This window comes from Paroedura picta, chromosome 13, assembly GCF_049243985.1.
Source record: "Paroedura picta isolate Pp20150507F chromosome 13, Ppicta_v3.0, whole genome shotgun sequence".
Taxonomy (NCBI): domain Eukaryota; kingdom Metazoa; phylum Chordata; class Lepidosauria; order Squamata; family Gekkonidae; genus Paroedura; species Paroedura picta.
Window position 1 is genome coordinate 39,557,877 of NC_135381.1, and position 22,897 is coordinate 39,580,773.

The following is a 22,897-nucleotide window of genomic DNA, read 5'->3' on the forward strand; positions in this document are numbered from 1 at the left end:
GTGTTATAAAAGGCTCTTGCTTGCCAGAGGCACGCACCTTCAGCACGCGCAACACAAACAAAACCCAAAAGACTCTTGGGGTCTGAATTAAACCTTAATACTCTGTAAGGAGCCAAGAGAAAGAGCTAAAGCAGCGGTCCACAAGCTTGCGCCTGCTGCGGACCGCTGCTCCAGAGTCCAGGGAGAAGGCGGCCTGGGGGCCCGTGCACGTGCAGCAGCTCCAGCGCAAGCGCGGACTTCCGCACATGTGCGTTTGCGCCGCCGCCATGCCGGCGGCTGCGGCTCCCCTTCCCGGCCCCTCTGGGCCGCAAGCAAAAGATGGGAATGGTGGCCTAGGATCACTGTTGAGGCAGTCCACAAACACCTAGTTTCTTTAAATGAAACAAAGTCTTCTGGGCCAGATGAACTGCATCCAAAGGTAGTTAAAGAACTTGCAGATGTCATCTCTGAACCTCTGTCCATTATTTTTTACACTTCTTAGAGAACAGGTGAGGTGCCAGATGATTGGAGGCGGTCAAATGTTGTCCCCATCTTCAAGAAAGGGAAAAAGGAGGATCCGGGTAATTATCGACCCGTCAGCTTGACATCTGTAGCTGGCAAAATTTTGGAATAAATAATCAAACAATCGGTACTTGAACAGCTGGAATTAAGAGCAGTGATTTCTGAGACTCAACATGGGTTTCGCAAGAACAAGTCATGTCAGACCCACGTTATATATTTTTTTGAGAAAATGACTACCTTATTGGAACAGGGGAATGTTGTGGACATAATTTATCTGGATTTCAGTAAAGCTTTTGATAAGGTTCCACATGATATTCTTGTTCACAAGTTGGTAAAATGCGGTATGGATCCTAATTCTGTCAGGTGGTTGACAAATTTGGTTGACAAATCGTACCTAGAGGGTACTTGTTAATGGTTCAGCATCTTCTTGGAAAAGAGTGACAAGTGGAGTACCCCAAGGATCTGTCCTGGGGCCTGTGTTGTTCAACATATTTATAAATTATTTGGATGAGGGACTAGAGGGGATACTTATTAAATTTGCAGATGATACTAAACTGGGAGGGGTAGTAAACACGGCTGAAGACAGCAACAAAATACAGGATGATCTTGATAGGCTTGAGAAGTGGGCTAAACTGAATAAAATGAAGTTCAATAGGGACAAATGTATAGTTCTGCATTTCGGTAGGAAAAACCAAATTCACCAATATAAGATGGGGGAGACTTGTCTTGGCAGTAGCATGTGTGAAAAGGATCTAGGAGTCTTAGTAGACCATACATTGAACATGAGTCAGCAGTGTGACTCAGTGGCTAAGAAGGCAAATGGGATTTTGGGCTGTATCAAACGGGCTATCGTGTCCAGATCACAGGAGGTGTACTCTGCTCTGGTTCGGCCTCACTTGGAGTACTGTGTTCAGTTTTGGGCACCCCAGTTGAAGAGGGATGTTGACAAACTGGAACGTGTCCAGAGGAGGGCAACAAAGATCGTGAGGGGTTTGGAGACCAAGACATATGAAGAAAGTTTGGGGGAGCTTGGTCTGTTTAGCCTAGTGAGGAGACAACTGAGAGGGGATCTGATAACCATCTTCAAGTATTTAAAAGGGGGCCATATGGAGGATGGAGCAGAATTGTTCTCTCTTGCCCCAGAGGGACAGACCAGAATGAATGGGATGAAATTAATTCAAAAGAAATTCCGTCTAAACATCAGGAAGAGGTTCCTGACAGTTAGAGCGGTTTCTCAGTGGAACAGGCTTCCTCGGGAGGTGGCGGGTTCTCCGTCTTCGGAAATTTTAAAGCAGGGACTGGATAGCCATCTGACGGAGAGGCTGATTCTGTGAGGCCAAAGGGGTGGCAGGTTACAGTAGATGAGCGATAGGGCTGTGAGTGTCCTGCATAGTGCAGGGGGTTGAACTAGATGACCCATGAGGTCCCTTCCAACTCTATTATTCTATGATTTTATGATTCTAAACTTGCATACCGCCGCTCTCAAAGACTCGTGGGGGTTTCCAGTTAAAAGTAATAACAACCCATCCCATAAAACCCCATTGATATTAAAAGATGGCTATACATAAATTTGTCAGAGTCAACTCCCCATGCTTGGCTATGGTTAACCATGGCTTAACCACAACTACCACAGAACACTCTATACTGCATCTGCACTATAGTTCCTTGAACCAGCCTAGGAAGGTATTCTATTAGAAGACCATTTCAGACATGTGTACTTAACCAGGTCAGAAGTTTAATCACATGAGGCTTCTGAAATTATATCTCTGCTTTGTATCACAGTTATTATAACAATTTCAACTTGGTCCAATGTTCAGAAACTATTGCATTAATATCACAGTGTCTGGAGCCATTGTGTAATTGCTGTGCTTGACCACTGAAGAATGTCATTTGGCTTAAACATTTATGGTCAGGGCTGCATTATATCTATGTTTGATATAATTGTGTGCTTTTATTCTGATTTCCAGCTATTGTTTAACCCTTGCATTCTCTGATATTTGATAATACACTTGTTATATATTGAGATGCAGGATTAAAGTTAAAGGTAAATGTATCCCCTAAGAGCCTCTTGTGGCGCAGGGTGGTAAGGCAGCAGAAATGCTGTCTGAAGCTGTCTGCCCATGAGGCTGGGAGTTCAATCCTAGCAGCCAGCTCAAGGTTGACTCAGCCTTCCATCCTTCCAAGGTCGGTAAAATGAGTACCCAGCTTGCTGGGGGGTAAACGGTAATGACTGGGGAAGGGAATGGCAAACCACCCCGTATTGAGTCTGCCATGAAAACACTAGAGGGCGTCACCCCAAGGGTCAGACATCACCCGGTGCTTGCACAGGGGATACCTTTGCCTTTACCTTTTTAAATGTACCCCCTGTGCAAGCACCGGGTCATGTCTGACCCTTGGGGTGACGCCCTCTAGAGTTTTCATGGCAGACTCAATACAGGGTGGTTTGCCAGTGCCTTCCCCAGTCATTACCATTGGGGTATTAATTTTACCGTACAAGCTTGGGTACCAGCTGGGTACTCATTTTACTGACCTCAGAAGGATGGAAGACTGAGTCAACCTTGAGCTGCAGGATTAGTAGGTCTCTAAATTTGGATTTATTTAACTTTCTAGTTTGTAAATCAATATCTGGGTTAAGTTTGTTCTCCCCCCTTCCTTTGTGCCACGCCCTGTCATCCTTCATGGGACTAAGGCAGGCTTTGTCAACCTTTGTCAACAAAGGTTTCGTGAAACCCTGGGTTTTCTTGAAGGCCCTGGAAAGGTTTCCTGAATAGGAGGGAATTAATTAATGTTAATTATAATTAATTTTAATATATATATATATATATATATATATATATATATATATATATATATATATATATATATATATATATATATATATATATATATATATATATATATATATATATATATATATATATATATATATATATATATATATATATATATATATATATAATTTGTTAAACATCTATTGGGTGATATGGCCATATATCGTCATGTTGACCTCCCCCCCCCTCCCCGGCCAATGATGGACCTGGGAAAGGAACAGACCCCGGGTGGGCATGTACACAGCAATGCTTCCCCATTATATTATGTGAAATTGTGCCACTTCTGGAGTTTCTTGAAGCTTGAAGGATGTTTCAGGGGGTTTTCAATGGGGAAAAAAAGTTGAGAAAGGCTGGCCTAAGACAACACTATTTGAAATGTGAGTTTACACTCTTGTTTGGCCAGATACAAAACCTATTATTAGATGTTCTAGATATATGAGTTGGATCCTGCCAGTTTTTCTACTGACAAAAAGGGATAGAGGGCTCCCTTTGACCACCAAAAAGACAATGCTGGGGAGCACAGAAGTCTTGTCTAACAGAGGCTGTAGAAAGGATGGGCTTTCCAGCTCTAGAGTCAGAAATTTCTAGAGACTTTGGGAGTAGAGTCTGAGGAAGGTGGAGTTTGGGTAGTGAAAGACCTCAGTGGGGCATAATGCAGTAGGGTCCACCTTCCGAAGCAGCCATTTTCTCCAGAGGAACTGATCTCCATCACCTGAAGATCAGTTCTAATCCCAGATCTCCAGTCACTACCTGGAGACTGACAATCCCAATTCAGAAGCAGAATTAGGTGACAGTGAGTGAAAAAGCTATCTGGATCCAGCCCTCTATCTAATATTTGGCTTGTTCAGGATTTGTAAAAGAGAATATTATTTGCATGGCAGCATCCCTTCTATTTCAAAGGAATAAAGGAAAATCATGCCATATGTAAATTGAATTTAACAGCATATTAAGCAGGTGCACCTGTTAACAGACACAGAGGAAAATGTCTTCCTTTCAACTGTGAAATTCCAAAGGTTGCAATTATTGTGTGTCTCTGGTCTGATTTATTATCCCTTGATTGTCTTTCTGCTGAACAAAAAATCAACTGAACTCAAGGTGGAGGAGAAAACCGTTTTACTGGCATCTGTCAACTTGAAGAAAATACATAAAATATTCAAAAGTGACAAACTATCTCCCTGTTGGTTCCTTAAAATACAACTGGTTTGTCTGCCTGTAGCCCTGGTTGTATCTGCCTAATAAGGATGTTTAACTCTTCACTCACTGCTGTTGTTGGTTTAGCAATTAGAGCTTAACTCTCTAGTGCTGTCCATCATAAGGATTTATATATATACCAGCTTCAAAGCCTGTTCCTAAGAACAGGCCTTGAAAGGGTCCCCTCCCCTGGCCCCTGGCCAGGCAGCTTAAGGTGGCTTTGGGTGGCAGCTCACAGCTGGATCAAGCAGGGTGGGCAGGGGCTGGCCAGCTTGTTAGCTCCTTAGGAAGCAGTCAGCAGTCAGCAGGCCGAGAGGCTCTCGTTAGCAGGCTCAGCCTAGCAGGCAAGGAGGCCCTCGTTAGCAAGCCGTCCATCACGACCCTTTGCCCAGGGCCTTCTCCCCTTACTTGCTGTTGGCTCCAGGCACTGAGGCGTATCTGAGAGCAAAGAGGCTAGAGTCCAGGGATGGATGGCAGGAGCTGCAGGGGCAGCTATTCCAACTTGGACAGCCAGACACGTTCCACCCCACAGGCTGTTTCACAAATATATAGAGGAACCATGGATAAGGATATAATTGGCCATTTTGGGAGGGGGTCAACATCATCATATCAGCCAATAAATGATTTTAAAAAATAAAACATTAATTAACTCCCACCCATTCAGGGCACCTTTCCAGAAACATCAAGAGACTCTGGGGTTTCACGAAAGCCAGGGTTGAGCAAACCTAGTTTAACCACTACAGTAAAGTGGCTATACTGATTTGGAAGCATGTGATACAACCACATTCATGAAGCAAGATGCACTTGGAAATCAACCCCTGGATGGGAAATCTTCTGGAAGTCCCATGCACCCCACACCTTCAGATTCACGGTGGAGGAAACGTGGGATAGAAATGCATTGAAGAAATGAATAACATTTAGCACTTGCCATATGCCCAAGAAGGAGAGAAGGGAAGCAGAGATCATGCAAGCCAGGCCGAGGCTCCTCTGAGGCTTCCTCGCACTGTGGCAGACCCTGAAGTTCCAGAACATGTAAAACATGCTGAACATGTGCTTATCTCACCTGCTTTTTAAAAGGCATCAAATTATTTTTTGCACATTGATCACCATCAGCTCCAACACAATACTACCCCAGCAGCGCAATACCCATTTTAAGTCCTTCTCGTTGAAGAGTATCAATTCCGCAACACTGCACTCAACGACAATTTCTTCTGGCTGTGATAAAGATTAACGAACTCACAATAAGGAAAGATGTACAGATAAAGGAGCAACATTTTACACTGATTTGTAGGCATCTGCAAAGACAAAGCTTAACACTCAGTCTCCCTGGAGGATTTGTGGGGGGGGGTCACAAAGCAACAGATAGATTACACTCAGCCTTACATCTAGACTCCATCTCAGCGGATGTAAAATGGATAATCTTCATTTTAATATTAAATTACAGCCTTCATGTAAAATTAACCAAGGCGTTATTTAATTTTAGCTGCTAGGTAAGTTAAAATATTGTTCATTTTTATTCAGTGCCTCTGGAAAGCAAACCCAACAGAATGTAAATGATCCAAGCAAAATGAACAAGAACTGTGTAATGTTCTTTAAACAAGTGTTCTATTATATAAATGTAGGGCACTATATCCAAAAACAGAAAGATGTGTTATTTGCTTTTTGGTTGTGGGTTTGGCTGTGAATATTACTTTCACTTCACTATAATTAATCACAGCCTGACATTAAAAAAAAAATCCCACATACTTGATAGCAAGTGTGAGACTAGAACGAAATTTTCCTGCCATCCCAACAGGAGTTACTTAGAGTAGCAGAAACTCTTTGGAAGTCTCAGACTGAAATCTTTCTAGACCTGCAGTAGTCCAAGACCCTGCGTGTAATTAATAAGCAGCGGATCCTTCACAAACTAGTTGCAGCTATGCCAACATCTGAGCTAAACATGATGCTCCGAGAAAAAGTCATATAGGAGAGGGATAGGCTTTTCATACAGAGCCTCTTGTGGCGCAGAGTGGTAAGGCAGCCGTCTGAAAGCTTTGCCCATGAGGCTGGGAGTTCGATCCCAGCAGCCGGCTCAAGGTTGACTCAGCCTTCCATCCTTCCGAGGGCGGTAAAATGAGTACCCAGCTTGCTGGGGGGTAAACGGTAATGACTGGGGAAGGCACTGGCAAACCACCCCGTATTGAGTTTGCCATGAAAATGCTAGAGGGCGTCACCCCAAGGGTCAGACATGACTCTGTGCTTGCACAGGGGATACCTTTACCTTTACCTTAGGCTTTTCTAGACTAATACATGCTACAGTATGGACTGGAGGGAACTGCATGAACCACCATTCCAGCTTGGTGTAGTGGTTAGGAGTGCTAATTTACATTAATTAGCATGGTTAAAAAGGGGAGGGCTCCATTCCTCACCTCTGGCTTTGACTAGGGAAGATGGGCCATCAGCAAGCCAGCAGCAGACCACTTTTTCCTGAAGATTCTTGGTCAGCATCCCCCAATCGGCCTTCCATTCTGATCTGAAATAATTTGACAAGCAGCCCAACTGAACGCCTCCATTTATGGTACAGTAGTCATGACAGAAGGGAGGTCACAATGCATGCAAGAGAAGTCAGCAGAGTGCTTTGTGTACTGGCCACAGTGGGCAATGGAGGGACTTTCCTTTCTTTCACAGAATAGCTCCTCTTGATGGCTTTATGCAGATGCGATAGTGGCCAAGAAAAAAATGGCTTCTCCCATGTCAACTTAGTTTAACACCCAAAGACATATATGGCCATCATAAAATTTCCCTGGAGCATTCTGGGAATGTTGTCATTTTTATTTAATTCGTCCCCCACAACCATCAGAGTAATAAGTTATTGGCCTAGCTCAGGCTTTCTTAACCAAGGTTTCTTGATGGCCCTGGAAGGGTTTCCTGAATGGGTGAGAGTTAATTAATTTTAATGTATTTTTAAACTTCGTTAAACATTTATTGGGTGATACGACCATATATGGTCATGTCAATCTGCCCCACCCCCACCCCCAAATTGGCCAATGATGGGCCTGGAGGGGGTGGGAAAGGGAGGGAGCCTGGATGGGCGTGTCCACAGCTCTACTTCCCAACCATATTCTGCACCACCTCACCACTTCTGGCATGTCTCAAAGCCTGAAGAATGTTTCAGGACAGGGGTAGTCAAACTGCGGCCCTCCAGATGTCCATGGACTACAATTCCCAGGAGCCCCCTGCCAGAATTCGCTGGCAGGGGGCTCCTGGGAATTGTAGTCCAAGGACATCTGGAGGGCCGCAGTTTGACTACCCCTGTTTCAGGAGGTACTCAATCGAGAAAGGCTGGCCTAGCTTCTTTATGCAGCAGCGATTTGGGGGGTTCTATAAATCTCCAGTCCTTTGAAGCTGCTTGAAACAAATTCACCAGCCTTCTATTGTCTGTTCTTCCCTCAAAATCTTCAGTTAAGGTCAAAGGAGAATGATTTCTGCCCTCAGTAATAAACTTGATATATAATACAGCCATTAACTACTGGCTGAAAAATATCTTTTGTACATCTCCAGGCCTTCTGATGTATGGAGGTGTGAAGGCTAACTTGTGATTTGCTTTTGTATTGAGGTTAGCCTTGGATTCTTGGAGGAATAAGTGAGGAGCCTTGGCTTCTATGCCTCGGGAGTTCTTGCAAAACTAAGCTTGTTATACCAGGGTGCTCATGTTGTATTAGTAGAAATAATGAGAACAACCCTCTTTTACAAACAGTTCAGTAAGATGAGGGATAGGCATGAACACTCATGAACCAAACCTTGAACTGTGATGATGCAAAAGGGCCCCACCCAAACGAAGTCTATCCAGCAAGTTTAATCCCCCCTTTCTCCCAGATGTGGCAAGCTACAGATGGGAGAAAGAGAGCAGGGACCACCCTCTTGCAGCCACAGCTCGCTGGGTCCAGAAGAACGTGGGAAGGCCTGAGAACGGTTATAAGCATGCCAGCCATTGGTTTCACTTCCCTCCTCTTAAAAGGCGGTGGCGGGAGGGGGGGGGAACCAGAGTGTTTAATGGTTAATGGTTCACAGCCATTTAAACCTAACAGCTTGGCAGGTCCTCCAGTCATCTGTCAGGTTTAAATGGCTGGCCTCAAACAGCTAAACAGAACTGGCCACAAGTGGGCATTTTCCCCAAACATCATTTTGCAAACTCCAAAGAAGCCTAAATTTGGGCAAAATTTCAGTTCATGAACTGGTCCACGCCCATCCCTAAGCAAGATGTTGCCAGGGGCAAGTTCACAAGTCATCTGCTTTCTTTAAAATGGATAGCATAAATAGTCCTAGTAATCTTCTCCTTAATCAACGTGGGAACCAACCTACATAGGTTGTCCCTGGCTGCATGATACAACACATGTTGTTGTGTGCATACAGAAACATCATGGTTCAATCCCTGGCACTTGAAGTTGAAGGATTAGTAGTAGCAAACATTGGGGAAGGCATTTTCTCTATAGTCCCAGTTTGTCTTGTCTTGCACACAGCAGGCCTTGTGTGAGGAGCTGTGTGTCCACACACCCTCTCCTGCCTGTTGCAAAGTTGCTTTGCGTTACCTGCTGCCGGCCTCAGGGGCAAGCAGTTGGGAAGGAGCCTCCTCCATTTCACTGCCTGCAACCACAGACAGCAGAGCACACAACCTGGAGCTTTAGGAAGAGGCAGCTCTAGGCATTCATATATTTGGATAAATGTGAACAGATCCTTAGGTCAGCGGCTGGACAGGCTGCTATGAATATTTTGCACTGGAAAGGTATTCATGGTATCTCTCTAAAATTCTCACAGGAGATCTTGAGTGCTTTAAAAGCAGCATAGAGAGAAACAAAGACTTCCACTACAGTGAAAACTTTAATTTTGTGAAAGGCTGGAGGCAAAGAACAGAAACAACAGAAGTTCTCCCAGGGCAAAGGTATAACTTCACATCTCCGAAATCACTGTGTGGCATTCTAAAACACTGTATTTTACAGCTGAAGAAGCTGAATTTTAGTTGCCCCTCAAAGGTAAACATTTTAGAGATCAAATGAGGAAACTGCATCAACCTCAACCTCTTCAAATCTCTTCAAATTGAGCTATTGCATGCTCAATCCAGTGCAGCTCTTGTTTGAGTAGCGCCCACCCTTCACATGCTCCCTTCCCTTCCAGCATTCTCGTCCATGGTATGACACTCATCATGTCTTTGAGTTTATTAAAGTTTGCCCTACGAAAATCCAACATCCGTGTCTGGCTACAAGCTTCCTTGCCTCCCCATCTCAAAAGGAATTCTATGAGGACATGGTCAATTCTCCCTAGGGTCCCCACCTCCTTCACCTCATCCACCAACTCTTGCCTGTTGGTCAGTATTAAGTCCAGTATGGCTGAACCTCTTGTGGGTTCATCTAAAGGTAAAGGTAAAGGTATCCCCTGTGCAAGCACCGAGTCATGTCTGACCCTTGGGGTGACGCCCTCCAGCGTTTTCATGGCAGACTCAATATGGGGTGGTTTGCATTTGATAAATGAAATTGTCAGCCAGGCAGGTCAGAAAGTTGCATGATTGGGGACGCTTCACAGAATTTGTTTCCCAGCACACATCTGGGAAATTGAAGTCACCCATGATGACAAGGTCCTGCCACTTGGATATTTTCTCAAGCTGCTCCACATCCTCCCAGACACCAACCACCACACTGTTTGTTTTCCCCCCGCTTATTTTCACCCAGATGCTTTCCACTGTAGATATACTCTCCTTCACTAGAATTTCCTGACAGGTAAGCCCTTTCCTCACATAGACCGTTTATGCACTGGGAACTTCACTGCCCCAGCTCCTGTGCAGGAGCACAAATCAGGGGCAGACAACGTGCACCAGGCCAAGTGCTCCCCCATGTGGGTGCAGGAAGAGGTGGGACAACCTGCCCTGAGTAAAACTCCAGCCTGCAGCCAGGCATGAAACCTCCAGTGCATAAACGGTCATACAGTGCCACTCCTCCTCCTCTTCGATCTATTCTGTTTTTTCTGAACAGTTCATATCCATCCACTATTACATTCCAGTCATAAGAATCATTCCACCAAGTTTTTGTGATGCCTACTAGGTCATACCTTTCCATCAGCATGAGAAGTTCCAGCTCTTCCTTCTTATTGCTCATACTTGGGCGTTAGTATAAAGGCATCTGAATCCTTTTACTTTTGGTTCCCTATGAACTTTCACTCCCTGTGCTGATCATCTCCTTGCCTATGTGGCTTCAGTTTAAAGCTCTCTTTCCTGGATAGGGATCACTTGGCCAAGGTGATCCATGCTCTGGTATTCTTCAGATTGGACTACTGTAATGCACTCTACATGGGGCTACCTTTGAAAACAGTCTGGAAACGGGAATTGGTACAGAATGCAGTTGCTTGACGATTGATAGGAGTCTGGCTAGACATACATCATGCCAATCTTGAAAGATCTGCACTGATTCTGAGGGGTCAAAGCTGAATTGGTTTGGCACAAGCAGTTTTGCTTGATAACAAGATGGGTGAAAAACAGCTAAGGTCAAATGTTAGCAGAAATTGGGACCATTTCCGCACAAAGGTCTCCTGCTTGCAAACGCGCAATAGTAAACTGCATGTTTGCACGCTTCCTTACGGGAAATCCCTGCCGCATTATGCCACCATCTCATCACAGCTTTTTGCCTCCCGACAAGGCGGTGGAAAAGCCAGAAGCGTGGATAACCCACAGGTCCCCCCCCCACTCCTTTGGTTGTCAATCAACGCAAGCCACCAATCCCTTCACAGAGGCCTTGTGCACTCAAACTTGGGGGCGGGGAGACAATTGTACTAATGATTAAAATTAGATGCAACTCTGGCTGGATCCAAGCTTGTGTGCATGCATTCCAAGTTTTTATTGGACCCAAATACATTCTTTGTTGTATAACAACAGAAGATTGAGTTCTATACATTTTGTTATCATTCAAATTAAACCACTAAGCCAGATGCATCTGGATCAGCAGCTCCATTGTCTTGGCATAGAAGCTCGATGGGCTCATTAAGCAAACTGTAGGGCTGAACCCATATATGCTCAGGCTCCCTTTGGGTTGCTGGGGCACATGTCGTGCAGACTTGTACCAGGGTCATTTAGGAAAATAATTCTCAGCTTAAGTATTCTAAATTAAATGGTTTGTACAAGTCACATTTCCCCCACCCCCCTTGTAAACGACTGTCTAGTCTATTTTTGATAAATGTGTTACAATGAAAAATAGCCATAATAAGCAATGTACTAGAAAATTATATGTTCGTATAAAGAGATCTTTTATGAGCATTTTAATGCCAAGGGATTTTGTATTAGACTTTGTATTAAATATAATTTGGTCATGCGGTGGGAGAAGGAAGAAAAAAGGGCCAGCACACATGGTTAAGGTTAATTCAGGATCTGTTGGCATTAAATCAAGAACAACGTGGCATCTAAGTCACCTAATCTACTTATTAGGGACAGAAAGGTAGTTATGTAGTCCAGCACTGACCAATAATTGTGATACCTTGAGCATGTTGCATTAAAAAAAATGTGTACACAAAGCCCCCCAGACTTTTTAAAGCCTTGAGGCCTCAAAGATCCTACATGTCCCCTTCCGCTTTTTGCTATGTGTTTGAGTGCTGATTGTTTGTAAAGCAGTATTGGAAGCCACCAGTTTATGCCAAGGTGGTTTTTGTCACTTAAAGGTGTGCAAGTACCGAGTCATGTCTGACCCTTGGGGTGATACCCTGTAGCGTTTTCATGGCAGACTCAATACGGGGTGGTTTGCCAGTGCCTTCCCCAGTCATTACCGTTAACCCCCCCAGCAAGCTGGGTACTCATTTTACCGACCTCGGAAGGATGGAAGGCTGAGTCAACCTTGAGCCGGCTGCTGGGATCGAACTCCCAGCCTCATGGTCAGATCTTCAGACAGCATGTCAGCTGCCTTACAACCCTGCACCACAAGAGGCTCTTTTTGTCACTTAAAAAAGGAATATTTACATGTTCAGTCATTGGAAGGCATATTTTCAGGCCTTTTACGGTTCTCACCATCGGATGAGCTCCATGTTCTGGCCCTACGGTCTGATGTTGTCCATGAAAAATTAACAACTCTTTGTTGAACCTGCTGTGAGTCCCATTGATCCCACTCCTTGGATCCCCAACTAAATCAGTTTACTTTCAAGGAATAATGAGGTCACAAGTTTAGGTTTCCCTTTTCCTTGGAAAGGTTGTCTGCCAACTGAATGATAGTGGTGATGAGTTACCATTGGAGCAGTAGTTACCATTGCAGCAGTGGAGGAATGACTGAGTTTAATCATAATCAATCTTTATATGCCAGTCATTATAAAGGTAAAGGTAAAGGTAAAGGTAAAGGTATCCCCTGTGCAAGCACCGAGTCATGTCTGACCCTTGGGGAGACGCTCTCCAGCATTTTCATGGCAGACAAAATACGGGGTGGTTTGCCAGTGCCTTCCCCAGTCATTACTGTTTACCCCCCAGCAAGCTGGGTACTCATTTAACCGATCTTGGAAGGATGGAAGGCTGGGTCAACCTTGAGCCGGCTGCTGGGATTGAACTCCCAGCCTCATGGGCAAAGCTTTCAGACGGCTGCCTTACCACTCTGCGCCATAAGAGGCTCTTAATCATTATAGAATCTTGCATAAGGCTGTATCAGATTTCCCCAAAATGTTAGGACATCCTATTTATTTGGGCCTGGGAAAGTCATACCTTTCCACCAGAAACAAACATTAAGTTGGGTTTTCTCTTGTATTCTTCAGTGAGAACAATATTCATCTATGCATGATGGGTTTTAAGTTGCTACTCCATAGTAGTAAAATGATTCTGATATCAAAATAAACTCTGGTGCAACAGTGTCAGCACCACTGTCAGCAGTTTATGATACCCATATCGGAAACAGCATCCTGCTCTCCTCTGACAACCTTTCAAATACTTAAAGAGGGCTATCATGTCCCCTCTCAACCTCCTTTTCTCCAGGCTGAACATTCCCAAGTCCCTCAACCTATCTTCATAGGGCTTGGTCCCTTGGCCCCAGATCATCCTCGTCACTCTCCTCTGTACCCTTTCAATTTTATCTACGTCCTTCTTAAAGTGAGGCCTCCAGAACTGCACACAGTACTATTTCCGTTGGCTGCAGAGGAAAGCATGCGCAGTAATGGGTTTAAACTACAAGTACAACGATATAGGCTAGATATCAGGAAAAAATTTTCAGTCAGAGTAGTTCACCAGTGGAATAGGCTGCCTAAGGAGGTGGTGAGCTCCCCCACTGGTAGTCTTCAAGCAAAGGTTGGAGACACACTTTTCTTGGATGCTTTAGGATGCTTTGGGCTGATCCTGCATTGAGCAGGGGGTTGGACTAATGGCCTGTGTGGCCCCATCCAACTCTATGATTCTATGATTTTAGGAAAGGCTGAAGCTGATAAAGCAGTCAATTTCATACAGATGTTAAAGAGAATAGAATTGACCCCTGTATTTTGGCATACAGTGGGACAGTTATAAAGCACAGGAAAGCTTCCTGGTTTTGACACATATTATTCTCTTGTTACATTCGCCTGCCTTTCAAGCTATTCTGCCAGCGACATAAAAGAAACAGCTACCGCACATTCCTACCCAACAAGAAACATATTATATGTCTGTGTAACAAAAGCCAAACAGGAATACGCAAAAAAAAAAAAACCTTGTCCCTGGAAATGGTATCGAGACGTGGCATCTGTTACCCTAGATAGCTCTTTGCAGGGATGTCATGTATAAAGTTTGCCAGGCTTCATGATTTCTCATGGACACCTGATTCATCTTGACATGTTTAACCCGGATATTGGGAGAAAAGGAAAGAAAGTGAGGCAGCAATCAAAAAAGGATGGAGACTCCATTTTAAAACTGCCTTCTTTCATTTGGGTAATATTACAGCGGTGCATCACATTGATACAGAACCGCTTCATTGCTGAACAGCTTATAAACTTTAGCTTTGGATTTTCATGCACTGTGTAATGGCCTCGGACTTTAAGACGACGGCTTGAGCAGCTCTTTAATGCTCATACATCCACACAATATGCAATTCTCCATTTCAGTGTGTGATTCTACACCTCATTTATTTCTGCAAGTCAGACTAATCTTCTAAGACTACTTGGAACTAATGGAAATTGCATGAAGATTCTACATTGCTACCAGAGGCCAGGATGGCTGATACTCAGGACCAGAAACTTCATATCCACTAAGAATAATTTAAAACTGTTGATTGACTCCTCAGTCACAAAAAAGGGCTGATCGAAGAAGAAGAAGAGTTGGTTCTTATATGCCGCTTTTCCCTACCCGAAGGAGGCTCAAAGCGGCTTACAGTCGCCTTCACATTCCTCTCCCCACAACAGACACCCTGTGGGGTAGGTGAGGCTGAGAGAGCCCTGAGATTACTGAAGAAGAAGAAGAGTTGGTTTTTATATGCTGCTTTTCTCTACCCGGAGGAGTCTCAAAGTGGCTTACAGTCGCCTTCCCTTTCCTCTCCCCACAACAGACACCCTGTGAGGTGGGTGAGGCTGAGAGAGCGCTGATATCACTGCCCAGTCAGAACAGTTTTATCAGTGCCGTGGCGAGCCCAAGGTCACCCAGCTGGTTGCATGTGGGGGAGTGCAGAATCGAACCTGGCATGCCAGATTAGAAGTCCGCACTCCTAACCACTACACCATAAGGGGCAGGTTAAAAATTCGGTACCCCCCAGCAGGACACCAGAAAAGCACATCTCTTTCATTCGGCTTGATGAAACATTTCTTGGTCTTGCTAGGTTTCCATGAGCCAAAGAAAGCACAAGACTTTGCTAGACTATCTTTGAGACTGTTTATGCACTAGAAGTTTCATGCCGGGATACAGGCTGGAGTTTTCATTGTGACAGGTTGCCCCACTTCTTCCTGCACCCACACGGGGAGCATGTGGCCTGGTGCACCTCATCCGCCCCCGATTTGTGCTCCTGCACGGGAGCTGAGGCAGTGAAGTTCTCAGTGTGGAAACAGTCTCAGTCTGCTCACAGCAGAAGTCAGTATGATCCAAACACAATGTCATTGCTCAAGCACCTCTCTGTCTGTTTTTATGTCTTGTGTAGGGAAACCAGTCCACCTGGGGATCCTCTGGAATTACATCTCATCTCCAGGCAACAGAGATCAACTCCTCTGGAGAAAATGACTGTTTTGGAGGTGGGCTCCACAGCAGTATAATCCACTTAGGTGCCTCCCCCACAAATCCTGCCCACTCCACCCCCAAAATCTCCAGCTATTTCCCAACCCAGACTTGGCAACCCTAGCCTCATTATTTGGGGACCGGGGGGGGGCAGGATCTGCCGCACACTGTAGTGTAGCAGCAACATCATGACAGGCAATAGCAAAGGAGGGGAAAGGGCCAGGAAAGGTAAGAATCCATATGTCCCAATCAAAGAAAGTAAATGTGACTTGATGATGGGGGGGGGGAACAAAGAAGCCATCTATATATTACATGATTAAGATATTTTGTCTTTATTTATCTATTTCTTTACTTCTGATGCAGCCCTCCTTTCTTGTTCAGACTCGTTACAAAACACGGATATTTTAAATAATGAGACCACTTCAGACAGTCAATAAGCAGTGCGATAGGACTCAGTTTACAGACTTAGAAAACAACATGGAGAAGGGCTTAAAACAGTGGTCCCCAGCCTTTTTATCACCGGGGACCACTCAACGCTTGACAATTTTACTGAGGCTCGGTGGGCGGGGGGTAGTTTAGTCCTCTACTCTCAACCACTGCCCTAATGCTCTCTGATCACTATGGTAATGTTTAAACATCCCTTCAAAATAAGATACAGACACACCACAACAATGAACATAAGGAACATTTTATTTTCATGGAAATTTTAACTCATGACAATGACAAATCAATGGGAACCCTGAGCTTGTTTCTCTGCAACGAGATAGTCCCATCTGGGAGTGATGGGAGACAATGACACCCGAAGTGTGTTGTAAAGGGCCGGGGGGATGAAGTAAAGGGCCGGGGGGGGAGAAGACGTCCTTCGGGGGCCACCTCCAATTAGTCAACGGACCACATGTGGTCCGCAGCCCACAGGTTGGGGATTGCTAGCCTAAAATATGAGATACCATGATGTGGGAAGCGGATTATCAAGGTAGAAGACAATGCGGTAAAAGCAAAATGATGCTTACCATAAACAACTGCAATTTTACCTTATTCCCTTGTAAAAGTATTTTCTTGAGGTTTTTTTGCGTGTATGAGTTTGTGTTTGCAAAATGACCGGGTGAATTAGCAGGAACCACAAAGAAGCAAGGAATCACTTGCAAAAGCCATGAAAGCAAGCCGCCCACAGAAAGGTGGATTCTACACCTTTTCGGCAGGTACACAGGAAAATACCATTGTGTGCATTAAACAGAAAGAAAGGCCCCCAATGTAGTCTGAAGGTGAGTGATCATGCTCCTAGAGGTACAGAATGTTGACAGGAGGGGCAGAAACAGAGAGAAAGGGGGAAACCGACTTTCTTAACCTCCAGAGAACAGGAGATTTGACTATTGGGGGGTGGGGGAGATAACTGAGATCATAAATATTCAGATGAGATTGTGACATCATATATTCTAGAGATGCAAAGCCACTTCTGAAAATTGCTTGTAATCAACCTCTGGCATACAGATGAATGCAAAGTCCCCAAAAGGTAAATCAGAAATCAGGTGAATACACTTTGCTTTTAATTTCTGATTTAACAGTGTGTGGGGAAGCAAAGGGGCTATGTAACATGTCATGTCACCAGACAGGTCTTTATTCGTTACACACTTGAAGTGGCTCAAGAGAACTATTTTAGCAAAGTGCCAGCAGTCATTTACACTCAATAAATTAGCTCGATAAATGGATCTACCTGCTCTCATGGAGAGTCCAGAAATAAACCTGGGATTTGCTTAAATGCATTAATTTTTTTTTCAGTTGCTTCCCCAAATAAACATGATGTTTTGTCAATGAGCCATGGTGTGTTGGGATATTATTGCAAGGCAAAAATATTGAGAGGTGAAATACAAATTATACACTGAGGTGTACAACCGAATGCTCCGAACTTGGAAAGCAGACTGCTAAAGGGAGACTTGGAATGAAAAATTAAGGCTTGTTAAGGCTTTCTCTGCCCCCAAATTGTGAGCCCAAATGGCTCAACCTAATGAGACCAAATGGCTTAACCTAAATGAAATGCTCCCTCAGAATCAAAGTAAGACACTCAGGAAGACTTGGATTCCAATCCCGCCACATTTCCTAAATTCTCAGCTACGGCTCTGTTAGGCCAAATACATTCACAAACAGCCTTCAGTAAGAAAGAAAAACCTTTATCAGTGCTGATAAGGAGAAAGCTTAGCCTTCTCTGGTGAAGACCTAAATCTTTTCTCATAACTTGCTACTCCAAAGCAGTTTTTTATACATTTCATCCAGGAAAATTACATCACCTGTCCTTCCCAGGGTGTTCCTGGGCTGGGCTCACACTCTTTTCCCTATATGCCCTGAACATAAAACTTGTTGCAATAGCATGTACATTTAAATGACCCAGGGCTGGTGATTCTACTATGCTGATAAGCCTAACCATACTTCTGTGCAAGCATTAAGATCTATATCTTTCATTTTTCCTCCAAAAAGCTGGTTTTTACAACAGGGGTCTTATCTGTCAAGGGGGGTGCCAGGAGTCTTAGATTTTATCTAACTTGTTTCTCTAACCCACTTTATTATCAGGATTATGAAATGCTTATGCTACTAAACAAGAAATTCAGTTCTGACCCTTCAGCTTCCCCCTTGTGTTGTGCATCATCATATGCTGGCACCAAGTAAGGTGTCCTTAGCATATTCTCTTTCCTTACTCTTTTGAATCTCCAATCATGGAGACACTGGGATGATTTGAGACTTTGCAAGGTTCCCTCAAAGTGGCATTATAAGGCTTGAACCACCATGTGTATGTGCACACCATGTATATGCATGTGTATGGATATCTTCCCAAATCTATACGGGGCACCTTCTCATAATTAATTTCCCTTTTTCTAGCTCTGGTCATAATATTCTCAATACTCCAGACCCCAGTCTTATTCCAAATGGCTGAATTAACTAGGCCTGGAAAAATGGCATACGGTTAATTAGTGTGGGCATGCAGGTGGTTGCAGAGCCAACAATTCCGGTTTAAGATTTTGATGACAATGGCTGCCAATTAGATGAAGGTATTTCGTTTCCAATCTCCTTGTGCTACCCAGCTACGTAGGACCAAAGAAGGGGTAGTCAAACTGTGGCCCTCCAGATGTCCAGGGCTCATGGGAATTGTACTCCATGGACATCTGGAGGGCCACAGTTTGACAACCCCTGGAACAAAGTGTTTGCAAGCAAAAAAACAACAGTTACCTCCCAGCAAGGGGACATTAAGCTTGCCACTGTCCATGGTCCTGAATCCTGCATTGAGGAATTAAATGTTTCTCTTTCCTACCTGGCAGCCACCAGAGTTTTCCTTCTTTCAAGTGTTGACAATAAAGTTGGTACACACTATAAATCTATTGGCTGAGACCCAAGCTCTCTTTCAGGATCATAAATAGTGATTATGGATCCCTCATTTGTGTCCTGCACTATAAATTCCTTGTTCCTACAGGGACAGCTCAATGTAATGGGCTGCTTTTGATCCCTTGTTTCTTCAGAGCACGAAGAACAAAGCTTAGTGGATGGGTTAAAAGGACATCAGCAAATACCCTTATAGTCTGAGCCTGTTACCCAGCTTGTGGCCTCTGCAGATGAAGTAGCAAACAATTTGCTCTTTTCTAGCTGTCCTACTAATTTCCTATCTATCCCCCTCTGTCAACTCTTCCAACAAATACTACACTCTCATCTTTCCTAATCCTCAAATATCCACTCTGGTACCTTACAACCTCCTCCCTTTGTGGTCAGAACCCTATAATTCTGTCCCTGATAATAAATAAAATATTTCTACTTCCTCAGCCCCTGCGGGAACACAGAGGCTGCCTCCACCCCTGGGGCCAATATAGCTACTGCCAAGGCCTCGGGGGCAGGGCAGCCACTGCCGTGGCCCCCATGGTTCACACAGCAGCTGCCCAGGCCCCACTGGCTGGGCCCTCCATCTTCTATATTAGCAGTCCCCAACCTTTCTCAGGTCAGGGACCGCCTCCGGAGTGAGGGAAGAGCCGATGGCCCGGGTGCTGCGAAAACGCTCACACGCAATTGCTGCACATACGTGTTTTTGCCACCAGGTGGCGCTAACGCGCATGTGCAGCAACTGCACATGCACGTTTTTGCCACTAGGGGCGCTAACGTGCATGCACAGCAACAGCGTGCATGCGCGTTTGCGTCACCGCCATGCCGGCGGCTGCGCCTGCCTCTTCCCTTCCTTCTTGCTGCTGGCGGGGGAAGGCAGGTGTGTGCTTAAATATGCATGTGGTAAAACTAATGTGCAAAGAGGGCGCTATTTAATACTGGGAATTTAGGTGTATCATTAATTGTCTCTCCCCACCCTCCCTTGCATTTTTATGAGATTTATTGCACTGTTTTTTATTTCATTCTTCTTTAATTCTTTAACGGTGCAATGCAGTTTTAATAAATTGTTTACTGCTTAACGGTGTTGTCCTGTTTTATTGCATTGTACATATTGCACTGGTCTTTATTACATCCCCCCCCCCTTTCACCCTGTAATTTGCCTTGTGGCTTAGCGGGAAAGTCAGATGATAAATGAAGCAAATAAACAAACAAACACATAAGTGCTATTCAGAATAGCGTTTTTAACACTTCCATAGGTAGAGGGTTTCACAAATCAAGCTTCTTCCCCATTGTTGCCAACAACTACAAGAAAGAAAACTGTCTTCTTGCCTTTTAAAGGAGTAGTAAGAGGCCCATTCTGCCCTGTGTAACCATGCAGGGTGTAAATCTTCCAATCTGTAAATCTTCCAAAAATGTACAGAGATCTCAGATTACTACCTAGTTTGATTCTAGGAGATCCTGATGTTATGTTTAGGACATCTTAACAGAATCCTAACTAAAAACATCTCAAACGTTTTCAGTTCCCCCCTTTTAAAGTAAGAATGACTTCACAGTCTAGAAGTTAATTTAAAAAAAACAAATTTTTCAGGTGATATGTCCATATATAATGTTGACCCCCCCAAATGCTCAATGATGGGTCTAGAGGGGGTAGAAAGGGCAGGGGGCCTGGTCATAAAAATCCTTGCTGGCCAAGGCTTGTTATGACGAGTCCATAGTCCATGGAGTGTCAGTTTAGTTCAACTGTGTTGTAGGGGTGGTAGGAGGCAACAGACCAGCAGATGCCTGTCCCCAGCCCAGTGGAGTAGGCCCCTGGCCAGTTTTTGCCACTGAAGGGATGGGGGGGGGGGAATGGAGAGATGTCACATCCAATGGAAGTGTCTGGTTGATGTCACTTCTGGTGACATATGACATCTGGGGGCATGGCAGGGATGGTCAGCCTGCTGACATTAATTCTTGAAAAAGTTCTTGAAGCCTGAAAACCTTCTAGGTTTTCTGAAGCCAGGAGTTTCTCTATGATAAAAAGATTGAGAAAAGCTGCTATAGACTATCCCAGTTCCAGTTAAATGTTCCAAATGTTGGTAATATTTGCAATCCCACAATACAGTTTAAGCAATACAAATATCCCCCCACCCCTGAACTTAAAAGGGAGGGGTAGTAAAGAAGATTTTGGTTTGTATTCCAAAATTGCACCAGGAGAAGGGAAAATCTCCAAGAAAAGAGAGAAAGACCAGAAAGAAAAGCAAGCCACAGTTCCCAATAAAAAGGAAAGCTGTATTCCTTATGGAACAATTTAAGTATGAGTTTGTCTTTACAAGTCTTTAAAAATGTGAAAATGTGTAGTTATAATTTTTGGAAAGCGGCCAATTACGTGAGGGAGGAGAGCAAAACAACTGGGAAGAAAACTCAGATCCAACACAGTTCAATATCTGTAACATAATAAGTCTTGCCAAGAGATAAGGTAAGTTTTTAAAAATATATATATTTATGGATAGGTCAACCATGAGGCACGTCTATCCATAAATATTTTGTTAATTGGGTTTTCTTTAGATAAGGTAAGTTTATCCTTAACATAATTATAGTTAAGTTATAGTTTTCCCCTTGAATAACTTTTGGATTGAGACTTCCCACACGCACACATGCACATTATCTTCTAACCATCGACTTGAGAGTTTCAGTACAGATATTTGTCTTCTTGTTAGTTCTGTAATATTTAAAATTAATTATACAAGGTCAGTAAGTAGATCCAGACAGACACAAGGGTTTATATTCATCTATCAAATGGTGATCTCAGATGGTACCAGGGGAAAGTTTTAAAACTGAAGAGAAAATGTCTGTTTCAATTCTTCTTGTTCATGCAATGTTGACAGTGCCCCTCTTTATCTTAGATGGGGGGCTTGGGAGTAATTTTACTCCCCCTGTCAGACCAGTAATGGGCCCAAAAAAGATAGTCATGAGAGCACTGTAAGAGCGGTGCTATCAATCAGTCGCCATGTAGGGTTGTGCGATTCGGCTGCTTCATCGGCCGTTCCCTCCAGGTGCTGGCTGCCCCCGGAGGGAACAGCCAACGAAGTGGCCGAATCGCACAACCCTATGTAGAATCCCTTTCTATGGCTAACTCCTCATTTAAATTAAGCCCCAAATGGCAGAAGGCATGGGTGAAACATGAAGATTGCTTCTGTTTTTTTTTTTAAATAGCCATTAAATTATTAGAACACATTGAGGGGTTTCAGGAATGCAAAGCACCAATATAAGAATGGCTGCGGCATGTTATTTTACTTCATTTTGTGATGTTGCATCTGAAATTACATCAAGGATTGGAGGGAAATGCCAGAGATATCCCATTTTTGTTTTCTCTAAGAACAAAGCTCACACCACTAGAACACTGAATGTATCTTCTTATAGTTTTTACAGAATCACAGAATCATAGAGTTGGAAGGGGCCATACAGGCCATCTAGTCCAACCCCCTGCTCAACGCAGGATTAGCCATAAGCATCCTAAAGCATCCAAGAAAAGTGTGTATCCAACCTTTGCTTGAAGACTGCCAGTGAGGGGGAGTTCACCACCTCCTTAGGCAGCCTATTCCACTGCTGAACTACTCTGACTGTGAAATTTTTTTTCCTGATATCTAGCCTATATCGTTGTACTTGTAGTTTAAACCCATTACTGCGTGTCCTTTCCTCTGCAGCCAACGGGAACAGCATCCTACCCTCCTCCAAGTGACAACCTTTCAAATACTTAAAGAGGGCTATCACTTATTCATGCAGTGTGCCATACATCCCAGCATCTCATTTCAAACTTCTGATAGAGAAAACTGGCCTAAAAGAACCAACTCTTCTTCAGCTACTTGTGTCCACGTTCTCTATGTACACT

General features: G+C 44.0%; 1 protein-coding gene across 9 annotated transcripts in view; it reads right to left on the minus strand.

Annotated features, from left to right (window-relative positions):
• The window catches only part of TENM1 (teneurin transmembrane protein 1), a 534,679-nt gene that overhangs the window by 418,240 nt on the left and 93,542 nt on the right, over window positions 1-22,897 (minus strand). The window contains exon 1 of one of the 9 annotated variants that reach the window (XM_077309373.1): window positions 6,932-7,038. The exons of the other annotated variants lie outside the window; for them this stretch is intronic. The gene's annotated coding sequence lies outside the window, so the exon portion shown is untranslated. Of the gene's footprint in view, window positions 1-6,931; window positions 7,039-22,897 lie in introns of those variants that run through there. 9 annotated transcript variants of the gene reach the window in all.